The 20,922-nt window shown below is 36.4% G+C and overlaps 1 protein-coding gene across 2 annotated transcripts in view; it reads left to right on the forward strand.

The window, feature by feature from the left end:
- The window catches only part of B3GALT1 (beta-1,3-galactosyltransferase 1), a 343,150-nt gene that overhangs the window by 160,943 nt on the left and 161,285 nt on the right, over nt 1-20,922 (forward strand). The window lies entirely within an intron of this gene.

Raw genomic sequence — 20,922 nt, forward strand, 5'->3', positions numbered from 1 at the left:
ATGCTATGCGTTTTACCTTGTATAAAAGTGTTAGGTTACAGGCTTCTGCAGGTGTTTGACGTTCATGCATAAATGACAGTCTTGTAAGATGGGCAACTGCTCTGTAAATGATAGGGTGTCTAGCGTACCTGGCCTCCGCCCACTAAATTCCAGCAGCCCCCTGTCTTCATGACAATCCAAAGCATTGGCAGAGGTTCCCTGAACACCCACTAAGGGGTGGTACCGATGCTGTTTGAGGGTTGGGCCTGGCTCTCATCACAGGATGTGATCATTCACTACTTCTGCCCCACCCCCATCCTGGGAATGCCTAAACTATGCCAATACTGACTTCATGTCCAGCAGAATAATGCTTAACAAGCCCAACATGTGAAGTAGTGAAAAAAAAAATCCCAAACTCTTTAAAAGTTTGTTCTCACAACTATGTGAAGAAAAAAATGTAATTTTTAGAGGACGCAGATAGTACTGATAGTGAAAAGCTTGTTTACAACTTGAATATATAAGGCCTCTCAGTGCTAAAGGTGCTCAGTTGTTGGGAAAATCCCTTGTCTAGCTTTTTCATAGCCTCCTCCCCAACTTCCATCAATTAATATCTATACAATATTTAGAACAGTTTCTACTTATGTTGTAAGTGATGTGTAAGCTTTGTATTCCCAATGTTATTCCAAAAGTCAGATCCGATCATATTTCTTCCTGATCAGAAGCTTCGGTGAATCTTTTTGTTAAAATGCTAATAATTTGGGGGGAGCCTGGGTGGCTTAGTGGGTTAAAGCCTCTGCCTTCAGCTCACATCCTGCATCAGGCTCTCTGCTCAGCATGGAGCCTGCTTCCCTTCCTCTCTTTCTGCCTGCCTCTCTGCCTACCTGTGATCTGTCTGTCAAATAAATAAATAAAAACTTTTAAAAATAAATAAAGTATTTTTTTAAAATGCCAATAATTTTTAAGGAGCAGATCTTTTTCTTCAAACAAAAATCTTACATGAAAATACAATGGAAGAAAGTGATAAAAGCAGTTCTGCTCTGGTTTGAACTAGGGAAGGGCCAGGCACTGTGCCCAGACCCCCATCTTCTAAGGGCAATCATCTCTCTAAGATGTTTCCTTCACACAGCAAGATTATCAACCTCTTCATCCTTTGTGTCCCCATTGCCCTCTGTTCTGCCACCCATCACAGTTTTCATAAAGGCAGCTGACATGGGCTGATGGCTTGCAATGGACGAGGGGCTTTTCTAATCCCTTTCCTGTTGTAACACAAGTCTTTCTTATTATAACCTGATGATATAAGTATTAATAGTGTCACCATTTTACAGAGGAGGAAACTGAGCCCTACCCCCCAAAAAACTAAACAACTTTTCCAAGTCTGTTTCTGACTAGGAAGTGGAAACACCACAATCCGAATTTAGAAAGTTAGCTTGATCAGATTACCACACCTTCTTTTTTTATTTTTCTTACATTCTCTATCTTCTACACCAGCAACTCCCTGAAGCTTCTGTCGATAAACCTCAAAATACGCTGTTGAAAGAATCAAAATGAGTTTTTTCTCCACGTGAGAGAGTTTAACTAAAAAATTCATGTATTGTTTATTGGCCTTCCTAGAACAATTTTTCTTTTTCCCCCGCTTTCATTACTTTCTCATAAATGACTAAAACTAACAGTGTTAGACCACAGTACAGCACCATGCAGCTCAAATGGTAGCAGAAATGGAAAATATTTAAAGTAATTCAATTAGTAGATTTATAATTGTTTCCTGAACCAACTTTATGTTAATATGTTCAGCATCTTCATTAAATAAGGAATGTGTGATACATAGTTTTTGTGTTGCTATATTAAGTGATTTTTCCCCCATCCTAAAATATGGAATCGGGGTCCCTGGGGAGCCGTCTGTTAACCATCCAACTTTTGATCTCAGCTCAGGTGTTGATCTTGAGGTTGTGAGTTCAAGCCCTGCATTGGGCTCCATGCTAAGCATTTAAAAAAAAAAAAAAGGTAAAATAAGGAATCAATGTCCTTTGGGGGGCAGGGCTCTCTATATCTTTTTTTATTTCTTTTTTTTTTAATTGGGATATGACTGGTATATATTATTAGCTTCAGGAGTATAATGTAATGATTCAATATATGTATATATTGTGAAACGATCACAACAGTGAGTCTGGTTAACCTCCATCACCACACTTAGTTAGTCTTTCCTTTCTTGTGATGAGGACTGTTAAGATCTACTCCCTTAGCAATTTTCAAATATACAACACAGCATTATTAACTATAGTCACCATGCTGTACATTATATCCCCATAACTTACTATTTCTAAGAAGTTTGTGCCTTTTGAACAGTTTCATTCATAGGAATTCATAAAATATATATTTTTATATATTCTTATGGGGATATATATTCATAAGAATGATTATATTTCTGCTTTTCCAAATACTTATTTTTAAATTTTTTATCTATTGTGTATCATTTCAAACATTTCCAGCCTTTTTCTACTCATTCTTCTACATACCCACTAATGCAATTACTTCTTTCTTCCCAATCTGTCTTCTTAAATGAGGCCTATGTAGAACTTTTTTTTAAAATCTTATTTATTTATTTTACAGAGAAACAGCATGAGCAGGAGGGGCAGAGGGAGACAGAGTGAGAGAATCTTAAGTAGACTCCATGCTGACATGAAGCCCAATGCAGGGCTCGATCCCATGACACTGAGATCATGACCCAAGCCAAAACCAAGACTTGGACACTTAAATATGAGATCATGACCCAAGCCAAAACCAAGACTTGGACACTTAACTGACTGAGCCACGCAGGTACCTTTCCTCTGTAGAATTCTTCAAGAGTTTTCCTGAGCTTGAAATGTCAGATCTTCCTGTAGTTATGACCATGGGTCTCAGGCTCCAGCAGCTGCGATTCTGCCTTTGAATAGCTGGATGACTCTGAACAAAGTTACCCATCATCTCTGAGCACTGCCTTTCTCACCTGTAAAACCCGATTATAATTGTCGCTAACTCAAGATCTTTAAAATGCTTGACTCAATGAGTGGCTCAGTAAATGTATGTTAAATGCTCAGTAAATGTTAGTTATTTTTAACTTTCATATTTATCTTGGGGGGAGAAGCTGTTTTTTAAAAGTATCTCAGCTTTCTATTAAACTGAGTATCCTTTATCACTTCCCTTGTGGCAAGTAGCATATATTTCTTTTTAGTTTCCTTTTATTGATGGAATATATTTTCTGAGGTTGGTCTTGCTAATTCATAAGCATATGAGTTCGTTCTACTTAATAAACCATATAAATGTCCAAATTACCTTTTTTTTCTCCTCTGCTCTTTGGTGAAACCTTGGACCTGGCATTTTCTAAATGCTAATTGCTTTCTTTTCTCACTCTGGTAATTCATTTCAAATACAAACTTTTAATGAAGAATTAGTTTTACATAAATATTTTGTAAATGACAAATATCATATAGGAAGCTAAGCCTTTTTTTGGATGCAGAGAATAGATTTATATATAAGCATTCGTGATTTAGAGTTGCCATATTGTAAAAAACTCAGGAAGAAGGTATTTCTGTTTCTTCAGTTAAGGAGGCTTGGGTGCCTGGGTGGCTCAGTTGGTTGGACGACTGCCTTCGGCTCAGGTCATGATCCCGGAGTCCCAGGATTCAGTCCCGCATTGGGCTCCCAGCTCCGCGGGGAGTCTGCTTCTCCCTCTGACCTTCTCCTCGCTCATGCTCTCTCTCCCTGTCTCTCTCTCAAATAAATAAATAAAATCTTTAAAAAAAAAAAAAAGGAGGCTGATGTGTAAAAAGTTATTCACAGCAAGTCAATCTGTTTAGATGTTTTGTGTTTCAATTCAGAAATACATATTTCAAAACACAGAGAGTGAAAGTAAAAGGGGGTGAGGGAGGGGTTGTAGGGGGATGGCACTTTGTGTGCTCTCAGAAGCACACAGCAGACTTGATAGTGTTTTGCATGTTGCTTGGGAACAGGCAGGAAGGCAACCTTTCTTCTGGTTTTATAACTAAATAACCAGGTCTCCAAAGCATTTGGGTCACAGGATGAGGATATTTTTAAAGGGGTGGGGGGAGGTGGGGGAATTGAAAGCCTATTCGCTCCATTTTTATCTTACATATTTTAATGTTGTTTAAGTATTTTTCCAATATCCTCCAAATTTATGGATTGTGAAAGAACTAGGTATTTATGATTCATGTGATTTTTATTTTTTTGATGAATGTGATTTTTAGTGAGTGAAATAGGTATCTTGAGAGGTGAAGGGATTTGCCTAAACTGAGGCTGTAGAAAATGTCAGGGGCAGAGCTCGAATGCACACGTGGAGACATTTCTCATATCTTCCCTGATTATTGGTGCATAGTTACTTCTTTCCACAAATTGAAAATGTTAAGAAGTGTTTCTCATTATACCTCTGGTAAAATAAAATATATGAAATACAGTGCAAAGTAAATTGTACATATTTGCAGAAATCTGATCTAATATGTAGAAATAAAGTGCTTTATTTTTTTCTCTAATTGTTTTCAATCCTATAAAAATTCTAAAGCTAAGTAATTAATTTTAAGATTAATAATCGCAAGGTTGTTACTGTTGTTTAACCTAAAGGCACCAAACATGACACCGAGGGCTATGACATAAACAAGAGAGACCTGAGTAACCAGAAATGAGGGTAGGTAGCAAATGGAATGAAAATGAGGAGAGGAGGTCTAGACACCTGCACTGTGGCAAGCACACAGCTGGGGAGCGGGCCACGTGCTGTGGAAATATGAACCCCAACACAGCATTTGGCTTTCAAGGAGTGAAATTGCAGCCACCAAGTGCAGTGTTTTCCCACTATGCCAAAAATGTTTTTTACATTGGCACTTTCTGCTGGATAAAGCAGAGTTTGAGTCAGATGATTTTTCTCTCTGTTTTAATGACCCAAATAGTCTGGGAAACCATCTCTTTTGCAAAACACCTCCCAACCCTCTCACTATTCCATGAATTTTGTTGACCCTCTGGGAGAAGATTCACAAGGCAGCTCATGGGCTTCTCAAGAGTCTCCATGAAGGGCTGTGGTTCCAGACAGGCTCTGCAACTTTTTAGTGGTGCAACTGCAGCAATTTATTTAATATTTCTGAGCATCAGTTCATTACAGTGTATGGTAAGGGTAACCTTACTTACCTCTATGCTTCACCATAAACATTAAATACAAAGATAGGTGTGAAAACCTTGGCACAGTAGTATTAACATTTAAACAGTAACCACAGTGCTTTTCACTAACTGAAGATCAGACCCACTGGACCATAGGATTTTCTTTATTTCATTATATACTATGAATGTAATTGATTTACATAGAAATGGACTTGGTATCTATCAAATAACCAATAATGATATTTTCTGGTTTATATTAGGGTTATTCCATTTGACTGAACTTCATTAATCACAAATTCTGGAGAAAATATAGAGAGAGGGGCACCAAAGAAATAGAAGGAATTTAAGAGGACATGGACCATAGGTGTAAGGGGGAGAGTAAAATAAGCACTTAGTCAAAATAAACTTGAAGCAGAATCTTTATACATTCATCAAACTACCACAAAAAAACTGGATTCTAAGCCTGGGTGACATTCATAAAGTCTTTGCCAATGAGCCACAGACTTTATGAATGTCACCCTGCGTGTGTGGGTCTGAGTTTCCTCATTTATAAAGTAGGGACTAGACGAAATCATCTCCCAGGCCCCATTCAGCTCTAACATTCTAAGAATTGTCTTGAATTGGGGAATGTCAAATGTTGAACTGGGTCATTTTCAAGACTAAAGTCTGGAAAGCAAATCTAAAGCTTTTAAAATTCCATTTTTAAAAAATCCTGTTAAGCAACTGTAACTGTAATATTTACAAGTAGCAGTACTTTTACTCCTTTATGCAGAATTTTTGTAGAATTTTATTTGAAAGACCAGGGACAAACCCTGGTCACCTCTGCAAAGTCAAAGTGATAGTAGCTGTTAGCCAGGAAAAACATCTGGAAAGCCATCTGCTGAGGTTCACGCAAGAGATCTCAGACTCGGGCTATTCCCTCTTAGGGCATAGAGTCTCCAAACTATCCGTGTGACTGAATGGAACACCTTTCATTTGGATTTTCCAGGCTCGGGAAAACTGCCAGAGGGCAGGGTAGGCTTGTTGCAGAGGAGAAGCACGCCCGATGGGTTCAATGCATTTGCTGGAAGTCCTTCTAAGCCAAAAAGTGCTACTTAGAGTCAGCACTACAATTAATCAGTTCGTGTATTTAAAAACCAAGTAGGAGGACGCCTGGGCGGCTCAGTTGGTTAAGCAGCTGCCTTAGGCTCAGGTCATGATCCCAGCGTCCTGGGATCAAGTCCCGCATCGGGCTCCTTGCTCCGCAGGGAGCCTGCTTCTTCCTCTGCCACTCTGTCTGGCTGTGCTCACTCTCTCTCTCTCTCTGACAAATAAATAAATAAAATCTTAAAAAAAAAAATAAAATAAAAAAGTAAAAACCCAGTAGGAAGGGTCTCAAGGCAGTTAGCCCAAGAATAAAACTCTCTTGGTCATTTGTGACAATGTACTGATATCATCAGGCTCAGTGCCACCTTAATATGTTGATTTTAAATTACGCAGTGGTGGTCGACACTGAAGATTTTCCGAGATCGGTGTAAGTGATCTAGACAAAATGTGAACCTGGCCTTCTTCAAAGCTCATAAAGCCCTGGCCCTCTGCACTTCCAGCCAGTAGGGTCTCACCATAGCCCACTTTGCCAGGGTGTTGAATCTGTTATAAAGTGATTGTTCAGAGGAAAACACATCTGAGGTAATCCAGGTATTGGAGTACTGTGTGTGATTCTTCACAAGGAGATGCATTTAGAAAGATCCAGAGGACTAAGGATAATTGTGATTTTACTTTTGTGTTTTGGTCATGGTGGATGGGAAGATCCACTAATGCATCCACAGTGATGTGCACGCTCCTCTCTACCTGAACATCGTCCCTCTTCACACAAAGATTTCTTTCTCATCCTTTAGATCTTAGCTTGGAAACTATGTTTCAGGAACTCTTCTCCGCTGCTACCATCTGGATTAGCTGCCACACCTCTGTGTTCCCCAGTGCTTGTGTTCATGATAGCACCTAATGCTGTGTATCAAAATTGCACATTTCACATGGGCTCATCTCCCCGTTTGACCATGAGCTCTTGAAGAGAGACTTGCCCTCGTTTTCTCCATTAGGCCCCTTATGTCTAGACTCAAGCCTACAATAACATGGGCATGGAGTAAACATTTGTCAAGTAAATCAATGATATACGTGTATTTACTCAGTACACATCCCTGGGTATCATCATACTGATGGAGCCCTGCAAATTACCCAGTGTCTAATTTAATTTCAAAAGGGGCATAAATCCTACACACTGCCAGGCCTGGAAGGGCAACAATCATCATTCAGTCCTAGCTCCACCACTAAGTAGTTCAGTGAGATTTTACGGATCACTATGCCTTTCTGTTCTTTATTTTCCTCACCTTTTTAAAAAAAGCTCACTTCTAGTCCAAAGATTCCATGAGTCAAAAAAGAAAATCTTCATATTTCAGGCAAAATACCTTCTCTGATAAGTCTTGATTGTTCTCCTAGGGTGTGATAGACATTTTCATGGTGATTTTTTTTTAACACCAATAAAGATCCAGTGGCTTTAAGCAATAGCATTCATTTTCCTTTATTCTAAGCAGAATTAATATGCAAGGAAGAAAAAGTGACTTTGTACCTACTGGTGGTAGCAACAGCTTGGTGGTCAAATCAGGTAGCACTGAAGCCAAATGTGGGTAGACTGGTGAGCAGAGTCCACGTGGCCATCTGTGATGTGTGTGTTGCTGTCCCATCCTTTAATCCCAGCCACCTGAGGCTCACAAAAAAATGGAGAAATGACAGTGCAGGACATAATATCAGGGTCAACCACAACACTTAAATCTGGATGTGAGTCACAGTGTGGCCACTTTCTACTCTAAATTGGATAGGAGGACAATATCATCTCATCTTAATTCCCTCAGAGTGTATAAAGGTCTAAGAATATGGTGAGATATTGTACATGGAAATCTTCACAAGTTGTAAAATGATCATGCAAATGTAAGTTCTTAGACAAAATTAGATTTCACAGAACCTACTTTTGAAAAACCCAAGGGTCATTTGGTCCATAAATATTATTGGGCACATAATAGGTGTCAGACACAGTTCTAGGCATGGTTCTAAAAGAAGCTTGTCCATTATTCTAGTTAGACTAAACAGAAAAAAATAGCCTCAACAGAAAACAAACATTAACTAAATACACAAATGAACTATTAAAATAATTTTTAGGGCATCTGACAGGGATACCTTCACAGGGAAGCTCAGGAAAGACCTGAAAGGTAACATTTGATTGAAGAGCCATGAAGATCTGAGGAAGAGTATCTTAAGCAGATCCAAAGACCCTGAGGCATGAATGAGCTTAGTATATCTGAGAAATAGTAACAGGCTGCTATGGTTAGAAAATAGAAAATGATGCACAAGAGGTGGAATATGAGTCAGACAGAGAGGTGGGGGCCCAGAGAAAGAATTTGGATTTTATTCTGTACGGTGGAACACCACTGGAAAATTCTAAAGCAATGTAGCAAGTGCTCAGTAACCCCAAACTACTGCTCCTTAAGCTAATTTTTCTCCTTAGAAGAAAAGGCTAAGCAGACAAGGATTGTCTCAGGGAAATTTAAGCCAAGTAAGTTCATACACTTTTGTTTGCTTTCTTAAACCTGTTAAATATTTTCCTCTACCTGCTTCACTTAAATGAAAAGGTCACTTTTCATTTATTTGTTATTGGTTTGCTTTACTGAAATCCAAAATAAGACCAGGGGTCATTTGCAATAAGTAGTGACTGTGAGTTTGTGACCCTGGAATTCAAAGTGAAGGATTATTAGAATTCTTTCCCTGTTTTGACTTGTTAATTATGTTTAGTATTCTGTTTTGAGAGAAACTGGAGGCAGGAAGATTTGACAGTGCATTAGGATTTATGAACAGCTCATTTTAATAAAAACTTTTAATACTTTATGCAGAATTAGGTTTACTAATAAAAACGTATGCTGAATGCCATCCCTCCCAGTATATTTATCCACAATTATTTACTGGGCATTATAGTTTTATAGTTATTTAGAATTCGATCTTACAGTTTTCACCTAGGCAAAAACCTCATCTTAATAGGTTTTTAGTAGTCAGAGAATAAAATATAATATTAGAAAATTTAGCAATTTTTAGTAATTCCTGTGAATTACTATCTGAGTCACCATTAGAAGAATCTAGATATATTTGTTGCATTTTTATTATTATATATAATAATATGTAATATATATAATATAACAATAATATTATATATATTACATATTATTATATTATAATATATATTATTATTATTTAAAGAAGTATCATTTTAAAGATCAAGTCTAAGAATCAGGATCAACCAATTTTTTTCTCTTTGTTATACTGTTACTTAAAGATTTTGTTTTTGTTTTCAGTTAGAACAGTATTTCAATAACATCAGAGTCCTCCTCAAATCTAGTCATGTTTTCAAAAAAAAAAAAGTAGTATTTAAGCAATCTGGAGCATGCAGAGTTATGCAGAATTATGTACTGTTCCTATACCGTGCTTATTCTGACACATGCACACACGCACAGAATAATTCGTACCTTCATTATCTAATACGTAAGGCTTCTGGAAAAGAGATAGCCAAATGTAAATTTTTGGGGACTATTTTTCACTTAGGTCCACTGCTTTCCTTCTCTGCAAAATTCACCCCTGAGTAGCAAGTCCGTGTGGGCTCTCTCCTATGTGCAAAAATCACACCTTCCCCCAGAGCGGGGCTGAAAGGGGCTCTATCTAGACAAGCATTTCTAAATCAGCCAGGAAAAGACCTTTGTTGTCCTTTGAAGGTTTTCAAGTATTCTGGTGTGGGGTTGTGGGTATTTTTAAAGAAGTTCTGGTGTCAATGCAGACATCCTGTAATTTAGGAAAAGCTTTCTCATTTATTTCACAACATTCATAAATTTTGCTCTGTACCTAGGTGGCAAATTCCTAGATAGATCTTGAAAATCTCTCCTACACAAGCATTGGCCTTCTCTTTTTAACTGCCTTTGGAAGAATTATGAAACAGAATAGATGCTCTCCAACCAGCAACATGCTAGCATTATTCTCACCGACAGGATGAACTTGAGACTTACCGTAAAACCAATGTTTCAAACAAAAATTATAGAGTATCCCAAATTGCTTAAGCTACATCTCTAATTTAACAGTGAACATATTTAAATGAAGATGAGCTCAAGGGTTTGGTAGTCATGGCAACATGGTATGAAAATATACCATGTCACTCAAGTCTATTAGACAAAAATACATTATCATTCCCAAGGTTTTTGTTGCTACTTTAAATATGATAGAGGAGGAAAGGAGAGGATGAGAGAATGGAGGGGTCATGGAATAGATTCAATTATTTTCACTACTAAAAAGTGCTGGTTTGAAAATAATCTGATTTAAATTTTAAATAACTTAATTATAAACAAAATTGATATAAAAGACTATGAGAAAAATAACAGAAAATGAGTTTTCTGCCTTAACAAAAATACATTAAATCTCCTTCCTGCAAGTAAGAGTCTAAAAGTGAAGAGTAATTTTGTATTTTTTAACATTTAAATAAATTGCTTTTAGTGTACATAATTTGTGACGATTCATATGAGAAACAAAACCTCAAAAAACGCAACTTTAAATTAGTTTAAAAACAAATATGCAAGGTATTCAGGGCTTTATTCAAAATCATAAAATGGACAGGTGATTAAATTGAGATTATTGAAGATAATTTAAAACACAGAAGACAAAAATGGAAATCATCTAAATATTATATTCATTAAAAATGCCAGCTAAAATTTTGAAAGCTATTCTTAACCTTTTTCTATGCCAGAAATTCATATCTAGCTGTACATTTTTTTCTTATAAAAATAGAATTTCACTATACATATTTTTCTATAATTTCATTCTATATTTTTCTATAATTTGAGAGCTTAAGAGCCTGGCTTTGATATCAGACATACTTGTACTCTGGTTTCAGGTCCAAGTCCCATTTTGAAAGTTCTCTTTTAGGGCCATCTGAACCTTAATTCCCTTATATGGAAAAAAAAAAAAAAGACATAATCAAAGCACCTCTAGCAAAGCACCATTGTTGGACAAGGAGATATCAAACTGAATTTAAAAAGACAATCAATAGATGCCAAAACAGATCTGACAGAATGTTAGAATTTTCTGCCAGATGTTTTAACACAACCATCACAAAAATGCTTTAATAAGCAATTATGAACATAAAACTACTGGAAAAAAATAGTCTCAGCAAAGAAATAGAAAATATAAAGAAGAACCAGATGGAAAATTGGTTTATTTTAGAACTAAAAAGTAAAATAACTGAACTTTTAAAACCTTAGTAGATGGACTTAGCCACAGAATAGAGGAGGCAGAAGGGGAAAAAAATCAATAAGCCAAAAAATGGAACAATAGCAATTACTCATTCTGAACATAGAGGAAAATGACTAAAAAAATAAAAATGAGCAAAGCCTTAGGGACAAGTAGGACTAATACAAAAAATCTCTAATGCCCATATCATCAGAATCTCAGAAGGAGAAAAGAAAGAGGTCAGTACTAAAAAAGTATTAGAAGAAACAATGGCCAAAAATTTCCCACTTTTGACAAAAAAACATACAACAACAAAAACACTATAAAGATATAAATTTAGGAAACAGAGCAAGTCCCAAATAGGTTAAGCTTAAATAAATCTACACCACAAACCATCATAGTCAAACTGTTCCCTTACTTTCATGGGGAAACAATTCGAATGACAGGGACTTATCAGAACCTGAAGAAGCCAGAAATAAGTGGTACAACATTTTTAAAGTACTGAAAGAAAAGATTAACTCAATATCCTACATCTAGCAAAAATATCCTTCAGGAAGGAAAGGGAAATCGAGGCATCTCAGATGAGGGAAAAGTGAGAAAACTTGTAACCAACAGACCTGCTTAAACAGAATGATTATAGGAAGTTCTCTAAACAGAAAGATAATAATAAAAGGGGTAGTTTGGGAGCATCAGGAAGAAAGAACGCGGTAAACAAAAATATGAGTAAATAAAATAGACTTTCCCATTCCTCTTGAGTCTTCAGCAAAGCGGGAGGGTGAATCTCCTGGTAAGGACATCTGGACTCGTAAAGCTATGGAGAGCTTTTGGAAGGTCTGGTGCAGATGAGAAATGTGATTGGATCTGAAATTAAAGAGAAAGTTCCTGGGAGCTGTAGGGACAACAGAGTAATCCAGAATGCGATGGTGGAGACCTTAGACCAGTGTATCTGCAGTGTATCTATGGAGAAGATGATAAGTGCTCTATATCTGAAAATATTTTGACAGTACAGTCAACATGATTTGCTACTGATGATTGTATAGCAAGAGGGAAGGAACACCTTCATCAAGGACAATACCAGGATGTTTGTTCTCAACAACTGGAAGCATAAGGTTGCTATCAACTGATAGAAATGGCTGATGGTGGAGCAGATGTGGGGAAAGATCATGAGTCTACTAATAAGCCAATGAAAATTAAAATTTCAGAAAACTTTAACTTCTTGGTCATCTTCTACAAACATTCCAAAAGCTACATTTATCTGTGTGTGTATATTTGCACCATCCTTAAATTTGAAGATTTGGAATTATCACAAATACGATTTGAGCAACATATACACAATGATGCAATACAAGAAAAAAATGACAAAACTGTGCATTTAAAAGTGTTTAGAATTTATAACATTGGAAGTATGGGGTGCCAGGGTGGCTCAGCCGGTTAAGTGTCTGCCTTCAGCTCAGGTCATGATCCGAGGGTCCTGGGACTGAGCCTGGAGACAGGCTTCCTGCTCAGGTTCTCAGTGGAGAACCTGTTTCTTCCTCTCCCTCTCCTCCTTCCCCTGCTCAGGCTTTCTTTCTCAAATAAATAAAAAAGAATCTTTAAAAAAAAAAACTGTGAAAGTATTATAACAGTTAAAATATGAAAATTTATAAATTTTATGAAACATCAAGTAAAAATTAACTGAAATATGAATGATAGCATACATTAACATTCCAGTGAAAATAATTAAAGCAAAAGTAATTACAATAAAGTGCTCAAAAATTACAAACTATTTACAGTATAAAAATGAATTAAATTCAACCAATAATTTTTTAAAAGGAAGTAAAATAGTATTTATTTATTTATTTTTAAGATTTATTTATTTGACAGAGAGACAGAAAGAGAGGGAACACAAGCAGGAAGGGTGGGAGAGGGAGAAGCAGGCTTCTGGCTGAGCAGGGAGCCCGATGTGGGGCTCAATCCCAGGACCCTGGGATCATGTTCAGAGCTAAAGGCAGACACCTAACGACTGAGCCAGCCAGGTGCCCCTAAAATAGTATTTATGTGAAATCCTTAAGAAGCAAAGGATATTAAGGATGCCATTGTTGAGGGTTGTTGTTTTTTTTAATTTCTATTTACATTCTAGTTAGCTGATAGTGTAATATTTGTTTTAGGAATAGAATTTTGTGAGTATCACTTACATATAACACCCATATAACTCATCAGAGCAAATGCCCTTCTTAATATCCATCATCCATTTAGCGCATTCCCCTCCCACCTCCTCTCCATCACCCTCAGTTTGTTCTCTATAGGTAAAAGTTTTTCATGGTTTGCTTCCCTCTCTTTTTTTCCCCCCTTCCCCTGTGTTCCTCTATTTCTTAAATTCCACATATGAGTGAAATCATGTGGTATTTGTCTTTTTCTGACCTATTTTGCTTAGTATAATATATTCTAGCTTACACCCACGTTATTACAAATGGCAAGATTTCATTCTTTTTGATGGCTGAGTGACGTTGTGTAGTATACATGTACCACATTTTCTTTATCCATTTATCAGTCAGTGGACATTTGGGCTCTTTCTGTAATTTGACTATTGTTGATGATGTTGCTTTAAATATCAGGGTGCATGTGCCCCTTTGGTTCAGTATTTTTGTTCCTTTGGGTAAATATCCAGTAATACCATTGCTGGATCGTAGGGTAGTTCTATTGTTAATGACTGTTGTTGATAATGTTGCTTTAAATATCAGGGTGCATGTGCCCCTTTGGTTCAGTATTTTTGTTCCTTTGGGTAAATATCCAGTAATACCATTGCTGGATCGTAGGGTAGTTCTATTGTTAACATTCTGAGGAACCTCCAGACTGTTTTCCACAGTGACTGCTCCAGTTGGCATTCCCACCCACATTGTAAGTTCCCCTTCCTCCACATCCTCGCCAACACCAGTTTTTTTCTTGTGCTGTTAATTTAGCTATTCTGACAGGTGTGAGGTGGTATTTCATCATGGTTTGACTTGTATTTCCCTGATGAAAGTGATGTTGAACATCTTTTCTTGTGTCTCTTGGCCATTTGGATGTCTTCTTTTGAAAAATATCTGTTAATATCTTCTGCCCATTTCTTATTTATTTTGTGGGTGTTGAGTTTGGTAAATTATTTATAGATTTTGTTTACTAACCCTTTATCAGATATGTCATTTGCAAATACTGTCCCATTCCGTAGGCTGCCTTTTAGTTTTGTTGATTGTTTCCTTCATTGTGCAGAAAGAAGCTTTTTATCTTGATGAATTCCCAGTTGTTTCTTTTGCTTCTGGCAGCATGTTTAGTAAGAAGTTGCTATGGCTGAGGTCACAGAGGTTGCTGCCTGTGTTCTCCTCTAGGATTTTGATGGCTCCTGTCTCACACTTAAGTCTTTAATCCATTTTGAATTTATTTTTGTATGCAGTGTAAAAAAGTGGTCCAGTTTCATTCTTCTACATGTTGCTGTACAGTTTTCTCAACACCATTTGTTGAAGAGACTGGTTTTTTTTCCCTATTGGATATTCTTTCCTGATTTGTTGATGATTAGTTGACCATATAGTTGTGGGTCCACTTCTGGGTTTTCTATTCTGTTCCACTGATCTATGTGTCTGCTTTTGTGCCAGTATACCATATTGATGACTACAGCTTTGTAATAAAGCCTGAAATCCAGAATTGTGATGCCTCCCGCTTTGTTTTTCTTTTTCAGAACTGCTTTGGCTATTCAGGGTCTTTTGTGGTTCCATGTAAATTTTGGAATTGTTTGTTCTAGCTCTGTGAAAAATGCTGGTGGTATTTTGATAGGGATTGTATTAAATATGTAGATTCCTTTAGGTAGTATAGACATTTTAATGATTTATGTTCTTCCAATCCATGAGCATGGACTATTTTTCCATTTCCTTATGTTATCTTAAATTTTTTTTTTGTAAGTGTTCTATAGTTTTCAAGTATAGATCTTTTGCCTCTTTGATTAGGTGAGTTTTGAGTATATTTTTTGTATACTTTTTGCACACATTTTTAGCTCTTACCAAAAATAAAAAAGTTTCTCTGAGCCTTGGTTTTGGAAAAAATAAGGACTTAATAATTATAAACCAACTCAAATTTTTTCCTTTGACTCTTTCATTTTCAAACAATTCTGTGCCTTATTTGATACTTTTGAAGGCTTTTTTAAACAACTTTTTGTTATTTGCAAGAGCTGAAATTTTTTATTGAGTGAAAGTTGCAATTTGTGTTTCAAAGAATATATTACCAATTTATCTTCTTTTAGTTTTATCACTTACAGATGGATATTCTACTTTTCAGAAAGTCTTTGAACCAAAGGAAGAATTATTTGTGCAGTAGAAGCTTTGCTGTGTCAATTTTCATTGTTCTCTTCCTTTTGGAAATTATTTGCATATGGAAGAATGTTTTCTAAGCAGGTATACCTTGTTTATGCAAAATTTTATTCATTTTAAAACTGGTTGAATTGTAAGAAAGAAATGATTCAAATTTCAGATTGTTTAGAAAATCTGAAATAACCATCCCAACAAAAACAGAAGTATTTCAGTTCTTTAAAATGAAATAAATAAAATACCAGAATACCTGAATGTAGAAAATTGATATTTAAACTCATTAATAAATAGCTTTTTGTTATAGTGTCTTTTAAAGTAATTACAGTTAAGTTTTTTTTTTTTTTAAGATTTTATTTATTTATTTGACAGGCAGAGATCACAAGTAGGCAGAGAGGCAGGCAGAGAGAGAGGAAGGAGAGCAGGCTCCCCACTGAGCAGAGAGCCCGATGCAGGGCTTGATGTGGGCTGATGAGGGGTTCAATCCCAGGACTCTGGGATCATGACATGTGTGAGCAGAGGCTTTTTTTATTTTATTTTATTTTATTTATTTGACAGACAAAGATCCAAGTAGGCAGAGAGGCAGGCAGAGAGAGAGGAGGAAGCAGGTTCCCTGCTGAGCAAAGAGCCCGATGTGGAGCTCGATCCCAGGACCCTGGGATCATGACCTGAGCCGAAGGCAGCGGCTTAACCCACTGAGCCACCCAGTGGCTTAAGATTTAAGATTAAACTTAAACTTAAGCTTAAACTTAAACTTAAGATTTAAGTTTAATCTTAAACTTAAGATTAAACTTAAATTTAAGCTTAAACTTAAGATTTAAGTTTTTAAATCTTTAAGTCCTTACAGTGGTTTAAGAATATGTTGCTGTTTCATTTTATTTCTTCTTCAGTGCTAGTCAGAGTTTACCTTTTTATTTGTATCAGTATCACTTTTGTTCCAAAGTGTAGTGAATTTAAACCAGCTTTGAAAGGCCCATTTAATTCTTCCCATGTGGGGTAGGGTTTTTTGTTTTTGTTTTTTTTTTTCTAATGACAGTTACATATACATCTGCAAGTGTTACATTTTCTTATAATGCCTACAGGTCATTTTGAACAGTCACATTTTATTTTAACTGTGCAATCACTTTGTTTTCAAATGTGCTCAAAATGTAATTATAGGCTTACTTGTATGAGTAAGCCTATTTTTCCATATTCAGTAAAAATTAAGACAAAAAAAATAAAGATCATTACAAGAAAATTTTTTAGATATGTATTGCAGCAGCACCATGAATAAGAAGTTTTGACCACTCAAAAGTCTCAAAATTTATTAGAAGTTTTTGTCTCTTTGTTCTCTGCTTTTTCAACAAGCAGCTTTTTTGGTTTATTTTGTTCTCTGCTATATCACCAGCACTTGGATTTTGCCTAGTACATAGTACCTGTTCAGTACACATTTGCTAAATAAATGTTGTGTAATATATGTTTCCTGTATTTGAGACTATTTAATCTGCTATGGAAGACAAGAAAATGGGATGGACACGTTAAGCATAGATAGTCAATAACAGTATCTTTTAAGGTAGAGGCAAAATTCATAAACTGTGTTAGGCAAAGAGAATGAGTAAGCAAGTAGCTTATGGAACATGGGCAGAACTTATAAGAAGCAGACAGACGTGACTGTGGATATGCATATAGACAATAGTTAACTATGAGACAAATTGGTTATGGATAAAGTAAGTAAAGCATGTATGTACTAAGCATCTAATGGGCATCGTACGGTAAATGTACTTGAGGTATATGGGGCACTCAACATTCAGATGCATTAAGTTAGCCACCTTTCAATGACATACATTTTGACAGATAAAGCCTATTACTGTTCATCAGGCTAATTGGTAACCTTTTACTGTGGCCAGGTGTACTTTCTTCTGTTATAAAAGCGTGTATGTATTGGTACAGACACCTTCCATCTGCCAAGCCCTTTTGCTCGAACATCACCTATTCTCTTCATAACCACAGCAGCAGCAAGAGAAAGATAGTATATAACATTATGTAATCCAGAATTCAGGCAGAAGACTCCTGCTGTAATTTCACATTTCCTATCACATCTTTTGTCTCTTTCTTCTTGCTATGTGTTTAAAATGATTTAATGGTTAGAGCAATTCGAGCATCCTATTTTGGTCTGTGAGCCTTTCTGTTCCATGGTCTTTGGGGTAATTTACTTAATCACGTACCGAGAATCTACCTTGCTTCATATCCATATGGCATAATTTTCAGAATATTAGTATATATCATTATGTATTACTCTATAATAAAAAGAGCATGCATACTCATTTTTTTAAATTTTAGAGCTGAGCAAAATTCCCTCTTTTTCTTCCCAGTAAGACAGTTTGAGAACCAAAGTGTGTTTATTATGAATGTAGTCGGTACAAGATTTCTAAGTGCCCTGTAGTTTAAATTTTATGTCTTTCTTTGCACATAAGCATATATTTTCACTTTAATGGCTTGGGTATATTTCTGATTAGTAAAAATTTAAAAGTAATAGAACTTTTCCAGCATTTTAAAATTACCCCAAATCATAAAAATCAAATGCCAAGTGTCATCTGGTTGATAACATAACTATAAATAAATGATACTAAAGAAAATATCTTTGGTTTTTTGTTGTTGGTATTTGGGTGGTTTTTTGTTGTTTTTTAATGATTTGGCTCTGCTATTTTAAATTAGTAAAGACATCATAGCCTTTGGGTAGTCCAAGAGAAAACTGATGAAATGAGCTCTTCTTTCAGGTTTTCTAGATATGCAATTCAGGCCAATTTCCAACAAGTTTGATGAGCCAAGAAAAGGAAGGAAGTCTGCAAGAGCTCAGACTGACAGCATGATAAGTGAAATTATAGCCCTTAAGGAAGCAAGAGCAACATACGGGGTTGCTGATCTTGCGATTGAATTGTCTGGGGCTCTCAATGGGCACATTGAGATATTGGTAAGCCAAATGAGAATTCACAACACAAGAGTGCCCAAGGTCCTGGTGCAAAATCCCGTAGAGAGTATGGGTAAATGCTTATCTAATCTCCGTCATTTCAAGAGGATTTTTTTTTTTTTTTAAAGAACCAGACTCACAGTTGAATACTAACTTGAAATCAGTGGGAGATAGAAACAAACAAACAAAAAAGATATCAGTAGATGTTGCACCAGATGCTAATGAGCATGATAGTCTATAAGCAGAGGAAGCAGAAACCTGAGACTTAAAAGGCACAGACCCCTGGACGTATCCCTTGCTTAAGCCGGTAGTGGAAGACTCGGAGTGAACTTGAGCAACCTTGAATAGACAAGGAAATCAATAGAACTCTAGGTTTCATCCAGCTTTATGAAGAGCGGCAAATAAGGAAAAGGACTGTCTGCTGTAAGATGTTCTAACTATATTCTCTTTTGAAAACAGTATTATAATTTGGGAGAAAGGAATTCTCACAGCGATGCTTCATTCAGTAGGTGAAAAAAAGAAAAGGCCCCTTTTACAAACGGACTACAGTAATGAGAAGTTCACATATTTGACTTTGTTAATTGGCACCACAGATAATGTATATCATTTCTAAATGTGAGATGCTGTCTGGTAGTATCTTTCCCACAGTCACTCCTTCAGATTGTCCCCTACTTGAAATGGTGTTTTTCCTTGGCTTCCATAAGACTACGTGATTCCAATTTATGTTCACCTCTCCTAGATTTTAGTTTCTTCTACTGTATCAAGTAGCTACTGCTGTATAAACACCACCCCCAAACACAGAGACTTAAAACAAGAGTTTATTCTTTCTCACAATACTGTCAGTTAGCTGATCTAAGCTGGTTGGGGTTTTTTTTGGTTTTGGTGGGTTGTTTTTTTTTTTCGGTTTTTTGGTTTTTTGTCCATGTGGTGTTGGTTGGGGTTCCTTATGTGGCTATTTTCACTAGGAGCTCTGCTGAGACTGGAACATCCAAGCTGACCTTACTCACATGCTTAGAATCTCATCTGTGATGACTGAAACTGAGTAGGTCAGCTAAGCCATTCTTTCCATAAGGGTGTCAGGATGATGGAGTCAGCCTCTAAGATGACAAAAATGGAAGCAGTGAGACCTTCCAAGGTCTAGGTCTGAAAATCCTCCAGTGACATTTTCACCACATTCTATTAGTAAAAGCAAGGCACTGGATTGAAGGGAAAACAAAGATTCAAGGTAAGGGGCCATGGGCTGTAACTTTTAATGAGAAGAATGGCAAATGTATATACATATATATATATATATATATATATATATATAAAATACAATATATATGTTTAATACAGCCATCCATCTATTCTTCTCTGTGTTACTAATCAGTAAGTATTCCTATTGCTGAAAAGCTGGACCTTAATTCTCCCTTCTCTTTTTCTAAGTTTCTTTATTTGAGGAACGTCCTATGAAGGCTGTTCTAGTACTGCCCAATACTTTCTATATTCTGACCCAACTGAATTACTTTTGTTCTCAGAATGAGCCAAGCTATCTCACATGCCTACTCAAAATATTCTTTCCAATTCTTCTCTCCTCATCTGATTTACTCCTAATCACTCTCTTGGTCTCAAATTGAGCCTTGTTTCTCTTATCCTTGGTTCTCCTACTAAATGAGTTCTTTCACATACAGGTCTGAGAGGACAGTGACTTAAACAAGCTATTTCTTTAAAAGAAGCTATTTCTTTCTTACATAATGACAAAACATAATGATTCCAGGGCTTATATTGCAACACCGGTCGTGCTGGAAACCTCTCTTTTTCCCACCATTCTCCACATGAAGCTTTCATCTCATGTCTGAGGATGGCTTCCCTAGCTCCAACCATCACATCTGCATTCCAGCCAGGGGAAAGGATGCAGGGGAAGTGAAGGTTGTGTACTTACTCATTTAAGAAATTGCACACATTCAAGAAATTGTACACATCCTTTAGCTCATGCCCAACTGGCTAAAATACAGGCACATAGCAAAGAAACAAAAGAAACATAAACATAAAATACAGGCACATAGCAAAGAAACAAAGGAAAGTAGAATTTAACTGGTATCCATGTGTTCAACTGTAATTTGAGATTTCTATCCCTACAGGAGTAAATGGATATCAGGAATAAAAAGTTGTCTCTGCCCACACTTTTATTTACATATTTCAAAACCTGGCATATTCCGGAGTGGGACAGAGCATCATACAAATCCCAGCTCTGCCTCTTGTTAGTCGTATGACTTC

The sequence above is a fragment of the Neovison vison genome, chromosome 3, assembly GCF_020171115.1.
Source record: "Neovison vison isolate M4711 chromosome 3, ASM_NN_V1, whole genome shotgun sequence".
In the NCBI taxonomy this organism is placed as follows: domain Eukaryota; kingdom Metazoa; phylum Chordata; class Mammalia; order Carnivora; family Mustelidae; genus Neogale; species Neogale vison.